The following is a 19415-nucleotide window of genomic DNA, read 5'->3' as shown; positions in this document are numbered from 1 at the left end:
ATACGTATTGAATAAGAATATAAGACATTAAAAAAAAATTGCAAAGGGACTGAAATCCCACGCATTAAATTTAAATAGAAAGGGGTAAAAACATCACTATTTGCACTTTAATCATAATGAAAACATTATTAATACTTTCTTTATAAATATGAAAAAATATCTTGAAACTTTAACTAATACTAAGTGATACTTTAAAAATACATTTTCAGTTTAGTTGCAATAATACATTTCTATAACCTTTCTTTCCTTCAAAAATAAATTAAAGCACTTTTTATATCGAAACTATAAAAATTATTTTCCTTTTTTTGCAAAGTTAAAATACAAAATTTTGAAAAGGAATAAAATTAAATGGAATTTAAACAATAGAAAATAATAAAAGAGAAAAGGAACGGAAAAGAACGAAAGAAAGAAAGAGAGATTTATTGCCAATAAAGCGAAAAACTTTCAAGCGAAAACCGAGGGTTACCACACACCCCGCTTGCAAGCTGCTCGTTTAACTGCTAAACTTTGAATCTCTCGTGCTCCCGGAAAAAGTAAAATATCATCATCGAAGTCGCTTCAGGATGATTATTGGACTGTCATATCACGAATCCAGCCTCCATTGTGTATTTAACGGGTTAATTAATTGATTTCAAGGCTTTAAATGTGGAGCGTATTCTGTGCTCGTAGTCTTAACACCAGTCGAACCTCCCTCGGAGTGAGTTTCCCTACTGCCATGTGACGTTACCTTAAGGCGCGCTTTTTTGCGCGTGGGATTTTTAAAAATTCATTAAAAATCAGTCGTTGTATTTTAAAATACGGCGGCGGTGAATTTCAGGGTTTTGAGGGTCTGTTAACAATATGTAATAGTCAAAATAGAAATACTTAATAGGTTGCAACTTCCCTAGGGTTCTACATACGATGTAATAAACAGAAAATCGTAATATTTCAACTTACGTCAGACTGGCTCTGACGTACAGAAATTATTAATTATATTTAGACTGCTTTGGTCATCTGTAATCAAACTTATCTTTCACCGGGACGTGAAGTAAACCGGCCGGGACTGTCGAGGTCAAACCGTCACGTCTGGCAAGCCTATTTATACGTAATAATGTTTGTAACAAATAACAATTTATAATTGTTGTACAATTTAATTGTAGAAATCGAAGAAAGATAGCTAATGTGATTTTTAACGTATATTTCGACGTTTTCAAAATTATTTTGTTCAATTATTGATTCTTCAATTTACTATGCATTTGTAATCACAAGTCATACAAAATCAAATTTATTGAGTTACGAAAAAGGAAAGTTGTACAAATAACTATTGATAAAACAGAAACTTAAATACAACTTTTAAGAAACAAATTTAAGTAATACATTTTTATTAATACAATTAACCGCAAATAGCATCACAACAGAGGAAAATGAAATTGATGCTTTTTTTGTCCTGTAAAAGTATTCTAACTGTGTAATAAAGAAATACACCGACACACGTTATCCCGAATCACACGAACTCGGAGTTACGTGGTTTCTTACTTTTTATCACATGGCCGAGACAGAATTTATTATACCAATGTCTTAGCGGCTTTATTTGGCTTTCATCAAAAAAAAAAAAAAAAGTAATACTTTCTAACAAGATATTAAAACTATATATGTTATTAGTTTGAGTAATAAAAATTGGAGACTACCAGTTTTTTAATAGCGACTTTTATATGTTTATACTATTTGCTTGAGTGCTCGTAGCATTATCTTCTACCTTTGAAAGTATGTACGAATAATTCGTATTCGTGTTGTTGATGCAGGGCTATGTGTGTTTGGGTGACAGTATTTCTGACGCGCTGATGCAATTACGTTGTCTTAAAACAAAGTATTTAAACAAATACTGCACAAAATTCAGTTTATCACCGGAAATGGTAAAACGCTAAGCATCTCAATTTTGTTCAACAGAACGTATTTTTCTAAGGGACGATTTTTCCTTGGGAACGTTTCTTCTGGGGATGTTTCATCCGGAGACGTTATTTCCGGGGAGGTTTTGCTGGGGACGTTTTTTCCTGTTACCACCATCACTAAGCATTTTAACCGTCATTGAACAATAGCTGTAAGAAAAGAATAGCTAATTAACAATGTAATAGAAGCAACTCTTTTTCAAAGAAGGTAAAAGTTGAAACGTTATGTATCTATAACCACTAATTCCATTTCCAGTGGATCTTTCTTAAAACTTCAAGATATCCTAATCCCCAGTGAGAGTTGCTTTCTCTATCATAATCAACAAGACGACACACAACACAAGGACAGTCGATAAGGTATTTAATGTATTTGAGATCTATACGGACAGCTTTATATTACTTGCTCAAGGTTGGGTACACTGAAAAATGGATTTCTTCTTGCTACTGGGACTAAGAACATTGTTTTGGAGCAAGTTTTGAGTTAAATTTACATGTTAGAAAATTTTGAATCATTTAACTTTTAATATTTTGATTCCGTTTCAATCCGTGGAAATACATTTCCTTTGCTTTTAAGCTGTGGATAAAGGGAACAAAATGTGCAACAAGCTTTTGTAAAATATAAACAAAAAAATTGTCTATTATACAGTTGTAAGTACAAGCAAGATTTTTTTTTTTTCATGGCCAGCAAATATTTTTTTTTTTAATTAACTCGGATAGTAACCGAAATATACACGCCTACTCCTTTCTTTATAACGCAGTACAATTGACGTTTTTTAAGTAGTTCGTTCCATAAATACGTGCACCTACTTCAATTTTTAATGCTTTAAGTTTTTTTTTAAATAATAATTGTAAAAATCTATGGCAATTAATATTCAGTGGACCCATTCCCTCTCCTCCTGACTACTGTCCCTCTAGAAATTAAAATTTCGATATCCCCAAAGGAGTACTCTAGAGTAACAAACTCAAATAAGTGCGCTAACTATCGTGCAACAGTGTCAGATATCATGAATAATATTTACGGCAGGTATTAGGTTTTAAACATCTGAAATCCAAATTGAAATCTAGACAATTTCCATATCTTTGGTATTACTGTCCAACTGACCTTTTTTACGTACGAAAATATAAATTTGACATAAATATAAGAAAATTAAAGGAAGCTGACTTGCATCTTTTTATGCAAATTACATTTATCCAATTTTACTCCATGGCATGCCACTAAATTGCCACGGAAAGTGTAAGCATACACATTTTGTAAAGGTATTTATACTAAGCAAACTTTTTCTGCGAAATGTGTTTGCATACAAACACTTACAAAATGAGTCTAACACTTGATACCTTAACACAAAAACACGGTTAACTATCTGTTTAGCTTTTGGACCGTTGAGGATGTTTTTAAATTAATCTGAAAATATCGTAACTAAAGAAGAAGAACTGAAGAAACTATCGTAACCTTAAAGACTAATCTCCCTGTATTTGTGCCTGATAAAAACCATTGACTTTACTTTTTAGAAAGCTCACGATTCTTTCTAGGGAGACATTCCATGATTTTTTTTCTGAACAAAATGTATGTGTAGAGTACTATTGCATTTTTTGATGTCTTGGGGTATGCAAACCCTTCAAAGGCAGCGCAACGCTTTTCTTATTCGAAGCATCACGTAAAAGGTTGTTTCACAAGGTGTACAAAAGACAATCATTTGTCATTTCCCCATTAAGACAATTTATGCACCGCCCGCCAAATTCAACTGTAGACAACGTGCCAGTGGACACGATAGAGCCCAGACAACAAGCCTCATGCTTTTTCGCTTTTAGTTGATGCAACTTTTACCGCAAATACTTGGTTTTCTGTGCTATTTAACGTCTTTTGAGCGTTTGAGCTTAGAGAGCGGTGTAAATAGAATTTTTTACGCTCATTTAGAAAGAATTTAGTGATTTAATAACCTAAATGATAAGTTGCATTGAAAAGCACCCGGCCAACGCCGGGTAGTAAGCTAGTTCACAATAAAGTTTAAAAGCAACTCTTCATAATTCAAAATGCAAAATATATTTTATTTCTCATTAACGTATTAATAAATCTTTTACTCGGTGGTTGTCAGGAAACACATAATACGAAATAAGTTTACCTTATTTTAAATATTGAACTTATTCTCATCGTTAAGTGAACTTTGAAAACATTTAGTGAAACCTGTGTAAGTTGACCACCTGAGGTGCATTACTTTAGTGGTCAACTTAAACATGTGGTCAACTTACAGAGGTTGATTTATATGATAAGGGCTAGTTCCGTGCCTGAAAAAAGCGGTCAACTTAGACAGGTGGTCAACTTTACAGGTTTTACTGTATCTTATTTTGTCTTCTAAGATCTTCTAGATCTTAAAATGCTGTAACATGGAAAAGGTAAGAATTTCTTTGATTTGATACCCGCAAATTAAAAAAATTTCTTAGTGTTACATTAAAAAAAGTACAAAAACGAGTTCGAGTGTGCCTTAGGAGCAAGTCCTAAGAATCTAATAACAGTTGATACACTATACCTTTTATTCCGCCTCTCAAGCGGCCTATGCATTCACATAGACCAGCGGTTCTTAATTTCTTTTTTTTGGTGGAACTTTTATTTAATGCTCCCTTTTTCGTGGAACCCCTGATTTTTCGTCACCAACTTTAAGTGGTGTAGCCGGGACTCTGTTTCGGGGGAGGGGAGGCAGATTTAAACCTCAAACAAACTGTCACATTAACTATTTGTATTTGTCATTAAATTGCTAAATAAATATATTTCATTTCCGATCATGCTAATTATTGATAACTGCTAGTTGTTATTTGTTATTGTAAAATACCAGTACATACACTCCTATTTGTATTTTTTAAAAGGGCAAACAACCTCAGAATTTATGAATGAGTCTTTGCTTTAAAACATTTTTAATTAGGAAAAGAAACACTCATGTTTTTTTTACCTGCAAGCAATAGTATTTATACTTCACTTAAATTTACACAGAAAAAGTTTTTAAACCTTAGAAATAAAAATATCTTTAATTTTCAACAATTTTTAATTATTTATAAATCATGGACTCAGATGTTACTATGTGTAAACGTCAGACAGAGTTAGAACATTTAGATGCCCTTGACCAGTACTGCTCTTTAAATTGGTCTTTACTTGTTAAATGTTTAAATTGCCCTCTCAAATGCTGCCAGAGATACAGGGTGATTAGCTGGTATCAAGAGCAGTATATATGAAATTGACGACAAAAATCGTAATTTTTGGTGTGCACTTCCAAAAATTTTTCAATATTGAAATCACTTTTAAAATATCTTTGGTGATATTAGGGGATCAGAAATTTCTCACGGAAAGTTTTCGAAATAGAAGTTTTTAAAGTGCAATTTTAGCCTATCTTTGAAGACATTAGGTGAGAAGGCAGAAGGAGGTGTTTTGGGATTGATCTTGGAAAAATTGTGAAGTTGAAATCTTGAAGGCACAATTTCAGGCTATTTTTGATAGTCTAAAATTTGCATTCTTTTAAGCAACACATAAAATTATTCCTATAGTGACTAACCCTGATGGGTAATAACGATCAGATTAGTATACGAAAGTAAAAGTAAATTTATTTTTAATTTTAAAAAAGGGTTAGTTTTATCAATTTTTTGAAGAACAAATTTGAAAGCTAGGAAAAGAAAACCTGCAAGTCTCATGGAACCCCTGAGAAAGCTCCGTGGAACCCTGGGGTCCCGCGGAACACAATTTAAGAAATGCTGACATAGACAAACACTTTGCTTTTATAATATGGAGAAATGAACATGAAGTTCCAGTCAATCATCATCACCAACAGTCAAACTGTAGATCATAGTGCATTTGTTTTTGTACGACCATCAGAATTTCATCCCAGTAACATATAACATTGAGAAGAGTAAAAAATGTCGGAAAGCTTTCACGAAAATATGACAGGTTTAACTTTCACCGATAATTTATCAAGGTGCTATTTCGAGGGAAAGACGATAGTTCAAAGCTTCAACGTGATGTAAAAAATGATAAAATCAATGAAATATACACTGAAAACGGAAAACTTTTTTTGCGCGATTGAAACATTTACTAATGTATTACATGTATTGTATTTTTCATACCATCTAAAGCAGTGCTCATCATTTTTCACCCAAAAGCAGCACACCGCACCTCGTATTGAGATGAATCACACAGGCAGAACACATATAAAATTTAAATGCACCTAGTAGTACACGTTTTCTTTATTACATGGGAAAACACTGAAAACGAAAGAAATCTACAAACCAAATTGTTGTTATCATTACTACTAGGGATGGGTCGTTCATGAACAAACGCGTCAAAAAGAATGAATCCTTAAAATGAACGATCGTTCTTTTGAACGGTGAGCAGTTTGGAACATTGTATTTCGTGATAAAATTGCAACTTTTTTCAATTACATATATTTTCGAATTTTTAACTCTTAATCAATCTCAAATTTCCTTTTTGCAGTGCAGTACAATATATTCATCATGACTATTGTGAATCTTTCTACTTTCTGCTTTATTCATCATTTTTCGTTGACCGTTGCAGTTAATTTGCAATTTTCCAATGTATACATTAGTAATGTTTGTGTAACTTCCTTGGGCTACTAACAAAATATTTGGACCATCCACTTTTCTCCAACGCACCTGCTAAAATCCTTCTCACTCTTTCTGTCGCCAAAATTATTTCTAAAAATACCTTCTATACCTTTCAGGCGATCCTTTTGTCTTCTATAACTTCCCTCCTATCAACTACCATCTATATTGATTTGGTTTATTTTGAACTAGCCCGGCGACTTCCAAGTCGCTTATTTTACACTCAATATCCAGAGATATTTAATAAGGATTATTACTGTCTAGTTCCCTAACCTCCCATTTAAAAAAAATGTTGCGTTTTTCAGGTACTGATTACTTTATTGGCGTATAATTAAATCCGATAATAATGACCTATCATAAATAACAGGCACATATTACATGCAATACACTTTTTTTTTTTGAAAGAAGGATACTTTTGGGATTTATAAGTTTTTTTTCCTTACAGTGGTTTGCTTTCTGTTTAGAACTGAATGAGGAAACTTGCTTTTGTTTTTTGCAAAAAAAAAAAAAAAAATTTCGAATTATCCGGCATACCAGAAAATTCGAATTTTCCGGCATGCTGGTTAACCTCGCTTTTTTCGGGCATACCGGATAATGCGTGGTAATACGGTATTTAACGTACATAGTTTTAATTTTCATTTCGTTATTCTCGTGTTTTATATTATAGCCAGTTTCTTTATTCTTCTTAGACATTCTTTGCCTATCTTTATGTATTAATAGGCAAGCCGTTTTCTTTCGGTACCGATTTCTCCTCCGTTTGTGAACCGATTTCCTCCATTCTTTTTTTGTTCGGTAGCTATTGCCGAGTTTTAGTGTCATCAATAAAAATTTTTGAAATCGAACGCTAATTAACGGAGATATTAATAAAAACCCATTTTTGTCTTAAATGGTTCTTTCTACGCGAACAGATGGTCCAATTTTTCCGAATTTGATATGGTTGGAAAGGTATTTAAAAAACACTTATAACGAAAAAATTATCAGGGCGCCCAAGGTCCAATAACCTAAATCCTCTAGAAAAAAAAGTTATAAGCGTTTTTTAGTTAGCGAAACTCAAAAATTTTAATTTTATCTCTTTTCTATTGTTGAAATTCATTGTTGGAAGCGTGAAACATTAAGTTTTAATTCATTTTTTAAACCGCTTTTTCTACACGAAAAATGCATTTTAATGCTTCGAGTTTGGTATGGTTGGAAAGCTCGTGAAAAATGCTTTAAAACACGTTTCACCCGGTTTTACCGCGCGAAAATCGAAACCTGCTATATTGGCTAGAAACAGCACTAGAAGCAATTAAAAGTTGGTGAAAGTTCATTTTTATTTGCTTTTTCACGCGACATGGCGTGAAGAAATTGCTGGATAATATTGTGGTGTTGCCAATTCTCGCTTGAGCATAAAGAAATGAAATACTTGCATTCGTTTTCATTATTGAGGCTTTTTGGGTAACTAGGGGCATTTAAAATATTTTCATTTTGATTATGGTTTTGCGATTTTAATATTTAAATAAATTATTTTACGGAGTGAGGGCCGACTTTCAGCTCCAGCTCCCAATAATACCTGCATTTGCTATCACCACTAACAGATCTCAAGGTGAAACGTTTGATAAAATTGCCGTATTATGACGACCTCCAGTGCTTTCACATGGACAATTACATGTTGCGTGAGTAGAGTTTGATCATTTGACTGTTGGAAATTTTATATTTCAACGGCAAGTTCATGCCTACTTTTACAAAAAATATTGTTTGTACAGAAGTTTTACGTATTAAGGAAGTTTTGCGGCATCATTTCATTCAGAACGACTTCCATAATTGTGAAATTGGCGAACTTTATCCATTTTGGCACCAATGCCAAGACGAGAAATATTTTTCTTTTGCATTCGTAAAAACGAGTACAGAAATGTCTATTTGCAAGGAACTGACTACGAATGAAGTCCCTTTTTAAGTTGGGGTTCATTCATTAAATTGTAACTGTTCGTGGCAAAGCGGAGGAAATAAATGACAAGAACATAGAATGGGGAAAATGGGACATCAAGCTTTTTTTATATATATATATATATAAGAACGTTTATGAAAAACAGTGTGATATGTGGCAAAAGGAAGAGGGGTTATGGTGAAGTGTGAAACTTTGCGACAAAGGGAAGAGCGATCAAAAATTTTGAAAAGTCCATTTATCAGTTTTCCCCTAAACCCTAAACAAATCACAAACACGATTTTTTTTTAAAAATTACACTATTATTGCGACGTCCAGTGTTTTTGAATGGACAATTTTTAATGTAACAAGTAGGATTCGTTCATTTGACTGTTTGGAATTTAAGAGCCATTATTTTGAAATTCAGACAAAAAACGGAAATTTTGGCAGTGACCATTTTTGATTTTCCTAATTTTTTTATATCTCAAAGTAGGCATAAGAAGTAAACATTCTGAAATTTTTAGCTTTCCAAAAAATTTTTTTCGCTCGTTAAAAATTCCCAAAGTTTGACGTTTTGCAGCGCTTTTTAGAAAAATTCTAAAAGTCGCATTTCAGTGCGCTTTAGCTCTTTACAGAAACACCACCCCACGATTATGTTTATATTTATTGGTTGTACTGTATCTAGTGATGACGACTTCATAGTTATTTTGGTTGGGGGTTGTTGCTTTCTTCAGATAAGGGGTCGCAAAGTATGGATTTTATCCGTTTTCGCGCAAGTTGAACCTGCGTTATTTCCCCCAAAAAGTCACCCCCCGAAAAAAATGTAACATATACTGAAAGTTTATACTATGAAGAGAGTAAATGACACAAAATTTGTTTGAGGTTTAATTTTTTTAGGAGAAAAATGCCCTGATATTTTTCAAATTATCAAAAATTGTGCTTTTTTGATCACAATTAACTCAAAACAGCATCACTAGGAAAAAAAAACCTTTTATACATTATGGTACCTGGCTATGTGTAAAACATCATGAAAAAGAAAGCAGCATGGGATCTCTTCTTGTCCTCCAGAAAATAATTTTTTTTGTAGCTCATTTTATGCGTTTTCTCGTACGTAAAACGTGTGTCCAGTATGCAGATTAGATCTTCTAAAACTTTAAGGATGTAGTAAGAATGTATATATGTGTGTATAGAGAAAGAAAAAGACTAGTAATTCTTTATTTTTCTGATTTTTACAAATTGATGTTATTTTAATTGCAGGTAATTCAGAAAACGATAAATCGATATCATATATATATATATATATATATATATATATATATATATATATATATATATATATATATATATATATATATATATATATATATATATATATATATATATATACATATATATATATATATGTATATATATATATATATATATATATACATATATCTTACTACTATTATATATGCGAAAGTTTGTCTGTATGGATGTATGGATGTATGGATGGATGTTTGTTACTCTTTCACGCAAAAACTACTGAACGGATTTTGATGAAACTTTACAATAATATAGCTTATGCATCAGAATAACACATAGGGTAGTTTTCGTCCCATTATGGGGGGCAAAACCCCCATAGGGGAGCAATAAAATACAATTTTCGTATAAATTCTCTAATATAGGGATGAAAAAATACTTGCACATATTTACATTATATGTCCATCGAAAGCTCTGATTTTTCTGCTGAAGATGGCGCCTATTCGAAATTTCTAAGTGGAATAAAAAACGAGTTATGAGCTTTTTAGTTCCATGTTCGAAGGCTTTCCTAAACTCAATACAGTATTTAGTGTATCATCTCAACTCCCTGTCGATAGCGACAATTGTTGTATTGTTGACTATCTTTGCTTTTCGTGACTGTTCAAGGCTTTTCTCAAGTCAAATCTTGAAGTAAGATTTTTGCACAAGATTGGCAAATAATATATAATTTGGCTGATCAGTTTCCATTGAAACGAAACTTTAGTGTAATTAATGGTTTCTATTATTATTTATGCTGATTGAACACTTACTCATTATTCAATTAAATAGCAGATCGCCAAAATTTTTGCAGAAAGATTTCCGAGCTGATGCATTTGGCAGTTTTTTTCAACGTCGCTGCTTTTGAAATCGAAGACAACGTCATAATGTTTCTCAGCTTTCACCATGTAAACAAAATATCGCCAATCAAAGAATCTTTAAAAAACTTTCTGTGTTAAATAATCCAGCAACTATATTAGGCAAATCCATAAACAGCACAAAAACTTTCATTAATATTCCTTTTTGCACAATTTCAAAGCCAAATTTTACTACTTATTTTGGAATCATTTCGGATGAAACTCTTTAGCGCCATTTTATGGGGACCAAAAGTATCTCAGCACCTGACGATAATATCTTTGTAACGAAAATTAATATCATATCGTTTTACAAAAAGTAAGGAAAGAAGGAGGGAGCATCATCAAAGGTATCCCAAAACGATTCCCGCAAATTCGGTAAAATCACACCAAGAGCCCACAATGATTGAAATTTCCCAAAATAACTAAAGCAAGTATAAGGGGATTACGAGCAATTTCAATAGCAATACAGAGAAGGTTTTAGACTCCATGTTAAAAAAAATGTATCAACAGATTAATCTTTTTAAACATAAGAAGAATAATTTCATGTTTTGGAAATTTGTATATGCTTAAATATAGAGCTTTCGTTTCTAAATGAATACTATTTTGTTCTTTATACTTATCAGGGGCGGATCTAGAGGGGGGCCATGGGGGCCATGGCCCCTCCCAAAGCCTTGTGATTGTAGGAATTTTTTTACGGGAGAAAAAGAAAAAATATTATGAGAAGATAAAAAAAATTGAACACATACGTTTTACTGAAAAAGAAGTATAGGCCTTAATTGGGAGACAAATTATATCCCTATCCTCAAAACAAAACTTTTATTTCCAAAATTTTTCTCCCCTCTTTTACATCATTTCTTGATTCCAAATACAGACACTCGGACGATCTCTAAATGCTGCGGTTCTCAAAGTATACCTATTGTTCACAAGACCAAGAGAGCCTAAACTTTCGTTTTTATGACTTTAATTTCGAAACTAGGGGGAGAACCCCCTTTTCCCATGCCCTTTCATAAATGCCTTGATATGTAGCAAAAAATTGCATTTTAAGTCTTTTATTTGGAAAAAATGTCCATGGAAACTAGTTTATCCAGCCCTTATCACTTAACTTGCTTAAAAGCAACTTAAATGAAATTTTTTGGGACTTCAATTACAAACGATTTTTGATAGTATCCCCTCCCTCCCTAGTTTATATCGTGATGATAGCTTTAAAGGGAGGTTTTTTTCGAGGAGCTCACGAATCTTCCATCCCTTTCTAAAATATGTATAAATATAGATAAAAATCGAATTTTTAGAGCCTTAAACGCAAAATATTTTCAAGAAGGAAGAATTCTAAGTACCTTCACACTTCATTTAATGTAAGCAAACATTACTTAAAGGTGAATTTTTAGGCTGGACAGCTGAAGAGTTAGAAGAGCACCCCTCCTTCTCAATGCATAATGACAGAATATTTTGGTTTCTAACCTTTATTTTCAAAAAGTATTTTGGGGCCAGCGCCAGAAGCCTGATCTTTCTCCGTACATCATCAAAAATAGACAAAATGCGTTTTTAGTTTCTTAATTTTCAAAAATTACTCGGAAATTTAAATTTTGAAAAATTTTCGAGGGAGATTCCTAAATTCACCCCCCCCCCCCTCTCCCCACATAATGTCTCGATACCCCAAAAAATGAGTTTTTAAAACATCATTTCAATAAAATTCCTGGGGAGTTCGGAGTTTGTTCAAAAATTTCGGATGGCCCCTCCCAAAACAATCGGCTGGATCCGCCACTGATACTTATTGCTATTTTACTTTTATGGGTAAGGAGGAAACTCGATTTTTAATCACGTCAAAAAGATGTGTTTTAAATTCTTTCACTTAAACCAGAAAACAAAAGCAAGTAACGATTTTTTCTCATAATTATTACTGACCCAGGCAACGCCGGGTATTTTTGCTAGTATATATATATATATATATATATATATATATATATATATATATATATATATATGTATATATATATATATATATATATATATATATATATATATAGATTTATCGTATCAATCCCAAAATAATTCTTTCTTATTTATGTCCGTAGCAATGGAAGAGATATCATGAACAATATCTGTTTCACTTTCCTCTAAATGCCTTTTTTCTATGTCATCTTCAAATACCTCTAAAAGGCTGTCGGTTCTTGATAAATCAGTATTATCCGCTTTTTTTTCCCTTTGTACATCGGTTAAAAGCAGCTTCAATTTGACTTTTTGTCAGATATTCGTTCGGTTGGAATATTTTTATGTCTTCAATCATCTCTATTCTCATTGCATGTTCTGCAACAAAAGAGAAAACAAAGAAGAAAACATTTTGGAAATCTCATGTGAGGGGTGGGCTCTCCCAACTCGTAAAAGTACACAATTTTCATTGAAACAAATAGAATTTCTTTATGAAAAGTTCCTTTATGGTAAAAAACCGGCAGAAAACAGACGTCCGACCAAGTAGAACATGCAATGAGAACAGAGATGATTGAAGACATAAAAATATCCCAACCGAACGAATATCTGACAAAAAGTCAAATTCAAACAGTTTTTAGCTGATATCCCAAGCAAGAAAAAGCGAATAATACTGATTTATCAAGAACTGACAGCCTTTTAGAGGTATTTGAAGATGACATAGAAAATAGACATTTAGAGGAAAGTGAAGCAGATATTGTTCATGATATATATATATATATATATATATATATATATATATATATATATATATATATGATATGGATTTATCGTTTTCTGAATTACCTGCAATTAAAATACCATCAATTTGTAAAAATCAGAAAAATAAAGTATTACTAGTCTTTTTCTTTCTCCATACACACATATATACATTCTTACTACATCCTTAAAGTTTTAGAAGATCTAATCTGCATACTGGACACATGTTTTACATACGAGAAAACGCATAAAATGAGCTACAAAAAAAATTATTTTCTGGAAAACAAGAAGAGATCCCATGCTGCTTTCTTTTTCATGATGTTTTACACATAGCCAGGTACCAGAATATATAAAAGGTTTTTTTTCCTAGTGATGCTGTTTTGAGTTAATTGCGATCAAAAAAGCACAATTTTTGATAATTTGAAAAATATCAGGGTATTTTTCTCCTAAAAAAAATTAAACCTCAAACAAATTTTGTGCCATTTACTCTCTTCATAGTATAAACTTTCAGTATATGTTACATTTTTTTTCGGCGGGTGGTTTTTTGGGGGAAATAACGCAGGTTCAACTTGCGCGAAAACGGATAAAATCCATACTTTGCGACCCCTTATCTGAAGAAAGCAACAACCCCCAACCAAAATAACTATGAAGTCATCATCACTAGATACAGTACAACCAATAAATATAAACATAACCGGGGGTGGTGTTTCTGTAAAGAGCTAAAGCGCACTGAAACGCGACTTCTAGAATTTTTCTAAAAAGCGCTGCAAAACGTCAAACTTTGGGAATTTTTAACGAGCAAAACAAATTTTTTGGAAGGCTAAAAATTTCAGAATGTTCACTTCTCATGACCTACTTTGACATATAAAAAAATTATAAAAATCAAAAATGGTCACTGCCACACCTTGTCTGAACTTCAATATAATGGCTCTTAATAATTCTAACGGCAGAGGTCAAGGCAATTTACTCAATAATATTAAACTTATTAAAAGAAGCATTGTTCATGCAGAAGTTTTACGTATAATCTGAATTTTACAGGATCATTTCATTCGGGAAGATTTCGATAATTGTTAAATTGGTGGGCGCTCTTCTTCTATTGGCGTGAAATTTTTGGCACCAATTGCAGCTCGAGAAATGTTTTTACTTGGCATACTAAAACAAAGAGTAGAGAAATGTATATTTGCATACGGTTGCCACAAAATAGGGGCTGTCCACGAATGAAGTCCCGCTTTAAGGTGGGGTTCACGAAATAGTAACAGTTTGTGACAAGGAAGGGGAAAGACATAACAAGAGGAGCAAGGAGCATACAATGTGACGAAGGGGGGGGGGAAGAGGGTCGAAAATGTTGAAAAATGTGACATCAGTTATTCACCGCCCTTAACCATAAACAAATCACAAAGTCGACCTATTTTAAAAATTGTACTATTATTACGACGTCCAGTGTTTTTGAATGGACAGTTATATGTTGCCACGTTCGTTCATTTGATATTTGGAAATTTATATTTCTAATGACGAAGAAGCAACTTACTCAATAATAGTAGACGTTTTATAAGTAACATTGTTCACACAGAAGTTTTACGTATGAATTGAGTTTTGTGATGCTTCATTTCATACGGGAAGATTTCGAAAATTGGATAATTGGTGATTTTTATCCATTGGCTTCAATTTTTTTGTTTCCAATGCCAGCGCGAAAAATGTTTTTCCTTTGCATACGTAAACAAAGCGTAGGAAATATTTATTTGCATAGGGTTATCATAAAGCAGCATGATATCCAAAATAAAATTATTCAAGCCAGCAATTTGTCGACCACACCAATTTCTCAATGGGGTTGTTTCCTTCAAAATCAAAAGTACTACTTTTAGTCACTGAAATAGATAGAATAAGAAAAAAAAAATGTTGAGCCAGAAAAAACTTTTATTTTCTCAACAGTTGTTTTTTTTTTTTTTTTTTTTTTTTTTTAACTTTTCTGAATGTCCGATTTTGGAAATAAGGCGGGGTCTTTATGACGTTATAAGTGATGTACTTTGGCGTGCGACTCCATTGCCGCGCTAAATATTTACGGTTTGCTCTCATCCGCATTTTCGGATTATGATAATTTGCGCTGTGCGCTAATGGCATCCATGAGTGGCATTTTATCGCTTTTGATGGCAAAAAAATGGTGTTTTCCCATTTGGTCCAAAAAAGAAGGGTGTTTTCCCATTTGGTCCAAAAATTTTTCGTGGTTTTGACTGACAAGATTCTCTTGATGTGTTTGACAGTTTGGGCCAGTTGGAACCTCACCAAAGAAATTAAATTCAATCTGCGCACCGATTAAAATAGTTGTTAAAAAATATTAAATTTTCTCAAATTATTTAAAAAATGGTTAAAACCTTTGTTTTTAAACATCCTCTTTCAGTAATAAATACTTTGAAAATTTTGGAAACGACCCCATTACCGAAATATCCCCTTTCATCCATTTATTTTCAGATTAACAGATAAAAAGCAAAATTGGAATTAATTATTACTGTGATATTGTGTGTCCGTATAAAAATTGTATGTTTTCAGATATGCAGTAAACATGAGTTAGAGTAGAAATAAAAATATTGGAAACAGTTTAATTCATACAAGTTTTCTCAAATATTCATTTATGAATATGGTCGAATTTCGACCACTGGGCGAACACTAGTACTTGTTAATATGTTTTCTTGTTCTGAAAGCTTTTCATCTTACCAGGACTTTGGGTTCTTTAAATTCAGTTTCCGGTTCTTACGGCCAGGGAGGAATGTCAGCCTAGGGGCGGGGGGCGGGGAGGTTATGGCGCAGACCAGTGTTGCCAGATGGTCATATCCAGATTTCCCCAATTCCCTTCCAACTTTTCCCCAAAAAGCGATGTTTTCTATCAAAATTCCCCAAGTTCAAAAACTGTTTTCCCACTATTTTCATGAAATGAATCGACTTCATCTGATATTTTTGTCTCTTGAATTTTTTTTCCCCCAAATAGCCAAATTTTCTTATAAAAATCCCCAACTTTTTTTCTTCTTATTTTCGCTTTTTTTTTTTTTTTTGTCTTCTTTACCTTTATTTTTCTTTATCTTTACTAATAATAAACTGAAAGTCTCTGTCTGGATATCTCTCTGTCCGAATCTCTCTCTGTCTGTCAGGATCTTTGTGACGCGCATAGCGCCTAGACCGCTTGGCCGATTTTCATGAAATTTGGCAAATAATTAGTTTGTAGCATGGGGTGGAGTGCACCTTTAAGCAATTTTTCGAAAATTCGATTTTGTTCTTTTTCTATTCCAATTTTTAGAATATTTTCCCGAGCAAAATAATCATAAGATGGACGACTAAATTACCAAGTTAAAGTTATCATAACGTGGAACCATACGTGGGCAAGCCAATTGGCGAGAAATTCATCATGCATTATTTGTAAATATACAGGGGAACCAAAAGACCTTCAAATTTGCTACTACGGGCAAAGCCGTGTGGGTTCCACTAGTAATAAATACAAGCGCCTAGTCGAAAGATAAGAAATAGCCAATATTTTTTTCTACTAGCATTTACTACTCTGTTTCTGTATGTAAATTTAAACTATGATTTTTGTATATATTTATCCAAGAACATTCTTCATTACACTTATTTTTACCTGTTTCACGTAATAACTAGTTACTCACGTAGAACATTAATGCGAATTCCGTAGCATAATATTCCACATAATGCGAATTCCATCAAGTTGAGCAAAGCTAAACCAACGCTGTTTAATACAAACAATGCAACCAGAGACACGAATTTAAATGCAAGATTTTTTTTCCCTGGGTTTTCCCCAAGAAAAAAATTTGTCCTCAAAACCCATTTCCCCAAAATTACCCCGAAAGCACCAGATTTCCCCAAAATGGGGAAATTCCCCCCAATTTAGCAACACTGGCGCAGACTGCGCCTTTGAAATTTTTAGTAGAGTTTGTTTTTAGAGGTATATTTCTCTTTTGAGGGGGGTGTTTGTGAAATTGGGGGAGGGGGTGTGTCTCCATTCTCAGGGAGGGTATCCCTGTTTACGGTATCTTACAGTATCACTTCCGGGGTGCTTAGTTGGATATAACTTCGTTTATAACTATCACGGCCCGCTCTAGTAGTTTGGCCGCCCTAGACGATATAGACAAGTGCCCCCCCCCCCATCATTGAATAATAATAATATAATGATATTTTAATAAAATAAAAATAATAGTAAAGTGTTTACAAAAAAAAAAATAGTTTCTAGTTAAATTCCGAACTGGATTTTGTACATCCAAGCACTGGTACACACTTCAAATTATATTTTTTTAATATTATAGTAGTGCATCTTATGGCGCAGAAACAGGTATAAATATTTTCAAATTTTTAAATCACGCAATTTGTTACCTCTAAAAGTAAATTGAATTTCTAGTTTAATTCCGAGCTTTGTTTTGCAGATCTAAGCACTGGAATACACTCTAAATTATCATCATTGTTATTAATATTTTTTTTAGCATTGAAGCAGGGAATCTTATGGCGCTGAAACATATATACATGCATACTCTTAAAAAAAGTTTTAATTTCGAAATTTGTCTCCCCTAAAATCTGCCGCCCTAGGAGCCCGCCTAGGTCGCCTACCCCAAAAGCCGGGATTGCTAACTATCAGAAGAGGGCGATTATCCCCCACCTCTAGACTATGAGAAATTCATGTTATTTCATGTGTTTAACAAAAAAAGTGAGAGTGGATTTCGTTGTTTTTTAATATAATTTGCATTTAGCGTAAATCCTTTACCTCCTCTCCCCCTCCCAGTGGAAAAATTCGAAATGATAGACCTGGTCATGACTCCCTGACCCCTTACTTGGATCGTGCTTGCCTTCTCCGCTGTAACACGTATATGCAACATTCTTGATACTCTGTGTGTTAACGTTGTTTATGTTTTTATTTATTAGTTCTGCCCAAAGATGAAGTTCTTTTGTTTTGTTTTTTTTCGTTCTATTATCTCAATACTTTTATGAAACATCCAAGAAAAGATAAAAGCAATAGATTTTAAAATTGCTAGTAATTTCATCAGAGGTGACCATCCCCACCTTGAGAGCAAGGTCGCAGCCCCCCTCCAAGAAAAAATCACGGTGACCCTCCACGAAAGAGAGCCCCCCTCAAATAAGGCAGGGGAGCCCACCTAGGGGAGGGGTCATGACGCAAACTGCGCCGTTGCAATTTTTAGAAAGGGGTGTTTCGAGGGATATTTTTTTGTCATTTTTAGGGGGCTCTTACATTTGGGGGGAGCGGTCTTCGCCATATTTAGAGGGTGCGCCCTTGCCCTTAGGGGGTGGGCACCCCTGAAAAAGCGAAAATACCTCTGATCCCTCTCTCCCCACATAGGCATCCCTGATTTCATTAAAAAAAAATACATTTGAACATACCATCGTCATTTGTCATTCACGTGCAAAGTCTGCATCCACTTTATCCGTCCAGCGCCCGATGAAAATAAAAAAAGCATTTCACTTCAGTTCGCTGATACCGAATGACACAACCGCCGGACGTAAACAAACCACGTTTCTGGGTGACGCTGCAGGTCACAATTCGCGCTTCGGAGCGAAAGTTCTCGCGGCAGTTCCTGGTTTTGCGTCCCAGCTCGATTCGAAAGAAAAGGAGTGCGGCTCGGTGGCTGCCGTATATGGTGATCTACGTCGAATGTTTCTAAATCATGTCAGATGAGTTGAAGAGCGAAATTCGAAGCGATGGAATGCGTTCCATCTTAATTTTTTTATTTGCTCTGTCTAGTTACTGTGATACATGATTCCTAATTTTTCTCAAGGCCGGAATATTCTTTATAGGTTATAATTGTTTAGTGTTCAACGGCATAAGTTTTTTTTACTTGCATGTGAAGAAGAAAGGGAGCACACGTATTTTTTTTTTTTTTTTTTTCATTTTCTTATTTCTTATAAAATATTATTACTTTCTCAGAGTAAAAGTGTCCCCATGATTCTATAGTGTTTTCCTTTTCTTTGTGCTCTGGATATTTTCATGTATTCCAGAATATTATTTCTACACTTTATGATATTGTTACGAGTCCGGTGCAGCTTTAAACTTTCTTTAAATGACGACACAGTTTTTGAGAAAGCACAGGAGATTTATTTATTACTATGTACAAAAAATATCGTTAGCAACTGCTAAATTAACCATAGCAATTAGGCAAATATCAATTA

At 33.5% G+C, this 19415-nt stretch overlaps 1 protein-coding gene across 1 annotated transcript in view; it reads right to left on the bottom strand.

Moving 5' to 3' along the window:
• LOC129229416 (dnaJ homolog subfamily B member 6-like) overlaps window positions 1-18794 on the bottom strand; it is a 111206-nt gene extending 92412 nt beyond the window's left edge. The window contains exon 1 of the mRNA XM_054863737.1: window positions 18630-18794. The gene's annotated coding sequence lies outside the window, so the exon portion shown is untranslated. The remainder of the gene's footprint in view (window positions 1-18629) is intronic.
• Window positions 18795-19415: the final 621 nt, after the last annotated feature.

The sequence above is a fragment of the Uloborus diversus genome, chromosome 1 (assembly GCF_026930045.1).
Source record: "Uloborus diversus isolate 005 chromosome 1, Udiv.v.3.1, whole genome shotgun sequence".
Classification (NCBI taxonomy): domain Eukaryota; kingdom Metazoa; phylum Arthropoda; class Arachnida; order Araneae; family Uloboridae; genus Uloborus; species Uloborus diversus.
The sequence above is the reverse complement of the archived record's forward strand: the minus strand, read 5'-3'. Positions and strand labels throughout refer to the sequence as shown.